Source organism: Microtus ochrogaster, chromosome X (genome assembly GCF_000317375.1).
Source record: "Microtus ochrogaster isolate Prairie Vole_2 chromosome X, MicOch1.0, whole genome shotgun sequence".
NCBI lineage: Eukaryota > Metazoa > Chordata > Mammalia > Rodentia > Cricetidae > Microtus > Microtus ochrogaster.
In genome coordinates, this window is record NC_022026.1 from 59,997,608 (window position 1) to 60,004,063 (window position 6,456).

The 6,456-nt window shown below is 41.5% G+C and overlaps 1 pseudogene; it reads left to right on the forward strand.

Annotated features, from left to right (window-relative positions):
* The first annotated feature begins 577 nt into the window (after positions 1 to 577).
* Positions 578 to 5,899, forward strand: LOC101993451 (annotated as a pseudogene).
* The last annotated feature ends 557 nt before the right edge of the window (positions 5,900 to 6,456 follow it).

Here is a 6,456-nt window from a genome sequence, read left to right on the forward strand (position 1 = left end):
TGGTGTGTGGAAAATGGCATTCAGTAGTTACATGTAAAGCTATCTTTGGGACAATTAATAAGTGAAAGTCATTCATAACATATGCACTTTATTATTGTGATGGTGTATGTGTCATCTTTTCATTGAATGGCTGGACTGAGGTCAACTATGAACTTGCTTTTCTACATTTACTGAAACATTCAGGCCAGAGTCTTCATTACTTCCAAATATGTACAAGTATGGTTGCAACATGGTATCTAAAATACAGGCTGATCTAAGCACAAAGTAAATTATCAGTTTCTTATAGTATAGGAATTTTTGGGTGGAACACAAACTAGTTTCTGCTTGCTAATGTGTAGAACTTAAATTCCCAGGCTGGAATCACTTTCAGCCTGAAAAGGCGTTATCAGAATCTGGCATGCAAGAGTAAGAAATCATGGACAGTGTATTCTTAAAAGTGGTCTTCTGCTTTCCAAGTCATCATACACAGTAAAGGTAATATAAATATATTTTCCCTGAAGGTAAGCTTCTGTTACCTATAGCAACAGAGAAAACAAGACTGTAGTTGTTGAGACAAATAAAGAAACAGGTAATCACAATGCCACTGAAAGTGGAGACGGTGCCTACTTCAGGTTACAGCTCTGATTCTCTGGGAGGCCAGAAAAGGTATTATCATTGCTTCAGATTTCAGTTCTGAGGACAGCTTTTAGAAACTAGAAATAACATTCAATACAGATTTAACAGTTGACTGTGAGGTTGCTTTTGGTTTTATGCTGATTCACCCAGATTATTTTAAAAAAAGGACTAATAGACTGAAGAATTTATGTCAGACGATGGAAAAGACTGGTTTGTGACACTTTTCTGAGTGATTTCTGTCCATTCTTCTTGAATTAGGAATCGAATGAGTCTTCATTCCTTCAGGCACTGAAGGTCAGGATAGACCAACAATGACATTTTCAGGAAATGAGGAATAGGATTATCAAGGGACTAATTTCAGGAGGCTTAAAGGAAATTCTCATTCAGAACATGTAGGTGGGGTTCCCCCCAGAAAACATTTCAGGGAGTTCCAGAGGCATGTGCACACTTGAAACGAAAGTAGCCATTCAGTGTCAGCTTGCTCGGAAGGTTCTGCCAAGTTCGTTCAGCTCTCAGCACAGATTCCTCCACCCAGTGTGGCTTGTCCTTTATGTCCTTTCCCTCTTACTTCTTTTTTTCTTCTTTCATTCATATACTAAAAGTGCCCACACACGGACCTCTCGATTGTTATGAAAGGATTATTTAGAACGCTCCTTTCCTAGAAATCATGAAAAGTGATAACTGCCTATGTTCCTTATAAGAACACACCCAAGTTACAGTCAAGGAGAGTTAATACAAATTATGGCTGCAAAGAGAACTTTTATAACTCATTAAAATAATATGTTCTGTTTACAATAGCTTATATGTTGAAATAAAATTAAGTGACTTTGCTTTATTCATTTAAAAAGTTTAGTATGTTTCTACCATATGCCAGTTATGATGGAAATATTGTCATAATTTTATAATTAGAATTATATATTATTATATGATTATTATATTAGTCACGCTCTACAAAGAGTTTATGGTTTCATGCAGAAGACAGTTAAGGAAAACATTAATTATCATTTGGTTATAGAATGACTATGAAAATGTATATTCAGTTTTTGGACCATGGGTAGTTTTGTCAGGTTGCTATGAGTTCAGTGCCATTTCGTGTAGCCTTGAATAAAAAATTATGGTTAATGATGAGGATTGGGTAGCTAGCTCAGTCAGCAAAGTGCTTGCCTTGTACTATCATAGGTACCTGAGTAAGCAGACTCCTGAGCTCCAGACTCATGTTAAAATAAAAGGCTGGGTGTGACGATACACACTTATTACCCCAGTTCTGTGGAAACCCCTGGGCCAGCCATCTCAATCTACTTCACAAGTTCCAGGACAGTGAGAAGCCCTAGAAAATGTGGAAGGCGCTTGATAAATGGCATTTTACATTGTCCTTTCCCTCTAGCATGCACACACAAGAAGTAATGAGGAGTCTGTGTATTCCTCCCCTCTCCCCCTGTCTCTTTGTCGTTCTTCCTAGTTTAACTATCTTTTGAGTTGTTCAGTGTTGGATTATAAGCTACATGAAGAATTGTTCTCTTTATCAATGTAGGTCCATTATTGAGTGCCTCACACATAGGAAGAAGAGAATAATTGCTGGGTGAATCAGGACTTAGGGATGTTAAACTCAAATACATTGTGCAAAAATTAGCCAGGAAATTGCAAGAAATGCAGGGCAATGTGTATATGGAATGAAGCAGGAATTGAAAGTACAGGGATAAACAGAAACTTTCGAATCTAATATTTGTGCCTCCTAGGGACTATGAACATTATTAAAGGCCATCAGATGCTGTTATGGATGTGTGTGTGTGTGTGTGTGTGTGTGTGTGTGTGTGTATGTGTGTGTGTGTGTGATTATGCACGTGTGTGTGGTTATGCACATGTATGTATTGGTGTGCATATACTTGTATATGAATGTATACAAAGGCCTAAGATCAACATCTGATGTTTTCCTCTATCACTCTTCATCCTATTTTCTGAGACATGTTCTTATACTGAACCCAGGGTTCACCAGTTGGCTAAGATGACTGACCAACGGACTCAAGCTATCCACCTGTCTCCTCTCCAGCAGAGGGGTACAGACATGTGTGTGCATACTTAGTTTTTACATGGGTGCTAAAGATCTGAACTCAGGTCCTCATATTTGTGAGACAGACATGTTGCTGCCTGAGCCATCTCCACTGTCTACCATTGCAAATTTTAAACAGAAATGGCAACATTAGTCTTGTTTCATTAGAAGACCATCATTTTGCTATTCAGGAGGGAGACTGACAAGAGCAAGTACAGTTTGCAGGCTGTCTGCAATGTTCAGGGAGAACACACTCAAGGTAGCATCAGAGGGATGGAGATAAAGGTTTTAAGAAATACTGACAAATGAAAGTTCAAGGGACCAGGGCTTCACTGAATGTGGGTGACCACGTGATGGGTGCAAGCTGCTGAGTGCTAGATGAAAGAAGGCTCGAGCAGCGAGAGCTTGGTTTTCTTATCTATAAGCAGCACAAATGCCTTTGGGCCTCCCTCCATTTCTCTGAGCAACAGCAGACATTTGTATGTCTCCTTCACAGGAGTTATTTGAAGGACTCAGAGTTATGCTGAGAACAATGCATGTTTGAGGATCGTGAGTAGGGTTTTTTCTTTCCCTGATAATAATATATATTTCTCTTTTCTCCCCTGCAGCACCATTTCTCTAACTCTGCAACACCAACTAGGCATCCTGCAACTCAGTTTCATTTTTACATTAACCGCCCAGAGCTAGCTTTAGACTACAGAGATTTAAGATCCAACTCTCATGTAGATATCCTTACTTTAGATTTCAGTGCTGGAGCATTGGGTATACAGTGTACCCACTCCAATCTTTGTTGCAAAGTCTGAAATTCCTATGATGTTCCTTTTTAAGTGTTATGATATTCTGAACAAGGCTCAGAACTCAAGAAAGTGCTACACTTATAGTTTATTCTAAAGGATGCAAATGAGCAGGCAGATGAAGAGATATATAGGATGAAGTCTGTAATGGATCTCTGAAGCTTTAATCATCATTGAAATAAGATGCCTTTCTAGCATGCTGTTGTTTACAACAACTCAGCTTTCCAAATACCTTTGTTTAGGGGAATTTTTAATTTAATTTTATTTATTTTGCAACCCAACCTCAGTTTTTTTTTCCTTCCTCTCCTCCCAGTCCTTACCTCCACCTTCCCTCAGCACCTCCCCATTAACTCCTCTTCCATTTCTATTCAGAAAAGGGCAGGCCTCTGTTTAGGGAATTTTTATAGTTGCTTCATTAAGTAGACATGATTATTAAATCACTGACCATTGGTGATTAATTATAATTAATCAATTAAATAATTAAAGTATCCACTTCTTATTCTCTTTTTCATGATTTAGGGTAAAGTTGAAAAGTCCAAGCTTCTAATTAACTCTGGACTTTTCTGGTGACCAAGTTCCATTTTGAAAGTATTTAGGATCCAATAAGATTCATTCCATTAGAACAAAAGACAATCTTGAGGTGGGAGAGATGACACTGTAGTTAAGAGTGTTTACTGCTCTTGCAGAGGAACTGTGTTTATTTCCTAGCACCCACATGGCCATTAACAACACACATAACTCTAGTTCCTTGGGGTCCAACACCCTTTTATTGCCTCGTCATGCTCCTGCGGGGACATGGTGTATACCTCCCCCCCCCCAGTCTTGTAAAAGACACTCTTATTTACTCTATCGACTTGGAAATTTGGAAATGCCACGTGGTTTCTAGCTCTGTGCTAGGAATGAAGACCCCAATTATTCATATATATAATCTTATTTAAAAATGCATCCCAGACATTCCGTCTGAGGATTTGACTGTTTGACTGCCCTCCCATTCAGTCTGAAGATTCAAAGAGACAGGATCTCCTCCATTCTGTTTGAGATTTCATAAAGGTTTTCCCATGGGCAGGTAGTCTCTGTGGATGAGCTGCATCCCTTCCAGGATCCAGAACTGAGCTTACTGCAGATCAGCTCTGCATGTATGGTCAAACATCAGGATGGCCTTTGGCTCACAGCATGAATTACCAATGTGGACAATGGCTACTATACTCTTAGGTTTGACTCACTGCTGCTGAAGGAGACTGTGGTAGTGGGGGACAGCATCCTGCCTCCTCTGTGCGCTGAGGCTACAGAGTCATCCGATTCAGATAGTGGTGATGCAAATGACTCCAGCTATGCCAGAATGGTAGAAGCAAACACAGTGGACACTGGGACCTGCAGTTCTGCCTTTGCTGGTTGAGAGGTATACACACGAGGCATTAGCTCCAAACTCCTCATCAGGATGGGCTATGAGTTTGGCAAAGGTTTGGGTCAGCATGCAGAAGGCCGAGTGGAGCCCATCCATGCTGTAGTGTTGCCTAGAGGGAAATCACTGGACCAGTGCACAGAGATACTGCAGAAGAAGACAAAGGGAAGCCAGACTGCGACTAACAGGCCTCCTGATATGGGAGTGTCATATATCAATCTGTTGATTTCATTGGTTAAGCAATAAAGAAACTGCTTGGCCCTCGTAGGTTAAAACATAGGTAGGTGGAGTAAACAGAACAGAATGCTGGGAGGAAGAGGAAGTGAGCTCAGACTCGACAGCTCTGCTCTCTGGAGCAGAGACGCCATGCTCCTCTCTCCCGGGGCAGACGCACACGACGAAGCAAGCAGCTAGGTTAGACATGCTGAATCTTTCCCGGTAAGACCGGTGCTCACAGATTATTAGAGATGGGTTGATCAGGATATCAGAATTAGCAAATAAGGGCTAGAGCTAAAGGGCCAAGCAGTGTTTAAATGAATACAATTTGTGTGTTGTTATTTCGGGGCATAAGCTAGCCAGGCGGCTGGGGTGCTGGGGACGCAGCCCCGCCGCTCCTATTACAACAGCCTCCAAGATGTCGGAGGAGTGGTGGTAGACCCGAAGGCCACCCAACCCCCTCAAAATGTGTTTGACTTTCTGAATGAAAAACTGCAAAGCCAAGTACTTGAGATCCCAGATGCTGGGGTGGACATTAAAGAGAGTAGTAAGAAGGACATGTATCATGCCCACAAAAGTGCCAAGCAGGCTCTCAGCCTGCAGCACTTCCAGACTGAGGAGAAGATTGAGCAGACCTAATGGGACATTCAGGGCATTCAGGAGGGCCTAACCTCGAATGCTGGCCAGCACAACATGGCAACAGCCCATCTGCAGGAGAAGCTGGAGGGAGCACAGTGGAAGCTGAGTCAGCTGCATTCTCAGGAGGCCTGCCTACAGAGGGAACAGAGGAAGTCAGATAGTCGCAGGAAGATGACAGGGTTCTAGCAGCCTGTATTGTGGATACAGCCCCCTGACTCAAAAAACTGCCTTGGCAGAAAGACAGCTGTCATCCCGACACCTAAAGAGCACCTGAAAGAAGGGCCAGCCCATTCCTAGGGTGTCCCTTATTCATCCTTGTCAGCCTAAAGTGCATGAACACTACATATGGGGTGTCAGAGTTATTTTGAACACTTATTTTCCCACTAAGCCTACCTACCAGTGTCTTGGGACGTATCTCCTTACTAAGAACATTAAAGTGATTTCATCATAATTTCAAAAAAATGCAACCCAGAAGAGCAATGTGAGTCTGTGTAGTGGTTCTGTAAATCTAAGACTTAGAGCCTCATGGCAACCCTATCAACTGCAACTAATACACTAGTTCAAAACCAGGACAACCTTCTTCACAGGTAACTGGAAATAGAAGACTCTTAAAGAGATATTTTTGGGGGAGGGCAGGGACCGGGAGTGAGTTAACCATCTTTAAAGACTTTCCTCAAGTTTCCCTTTGAGGTTTCATTTTGGGTAATATTTTTGTTTCTGAAAATCTCAGCAAATTCAAAGGT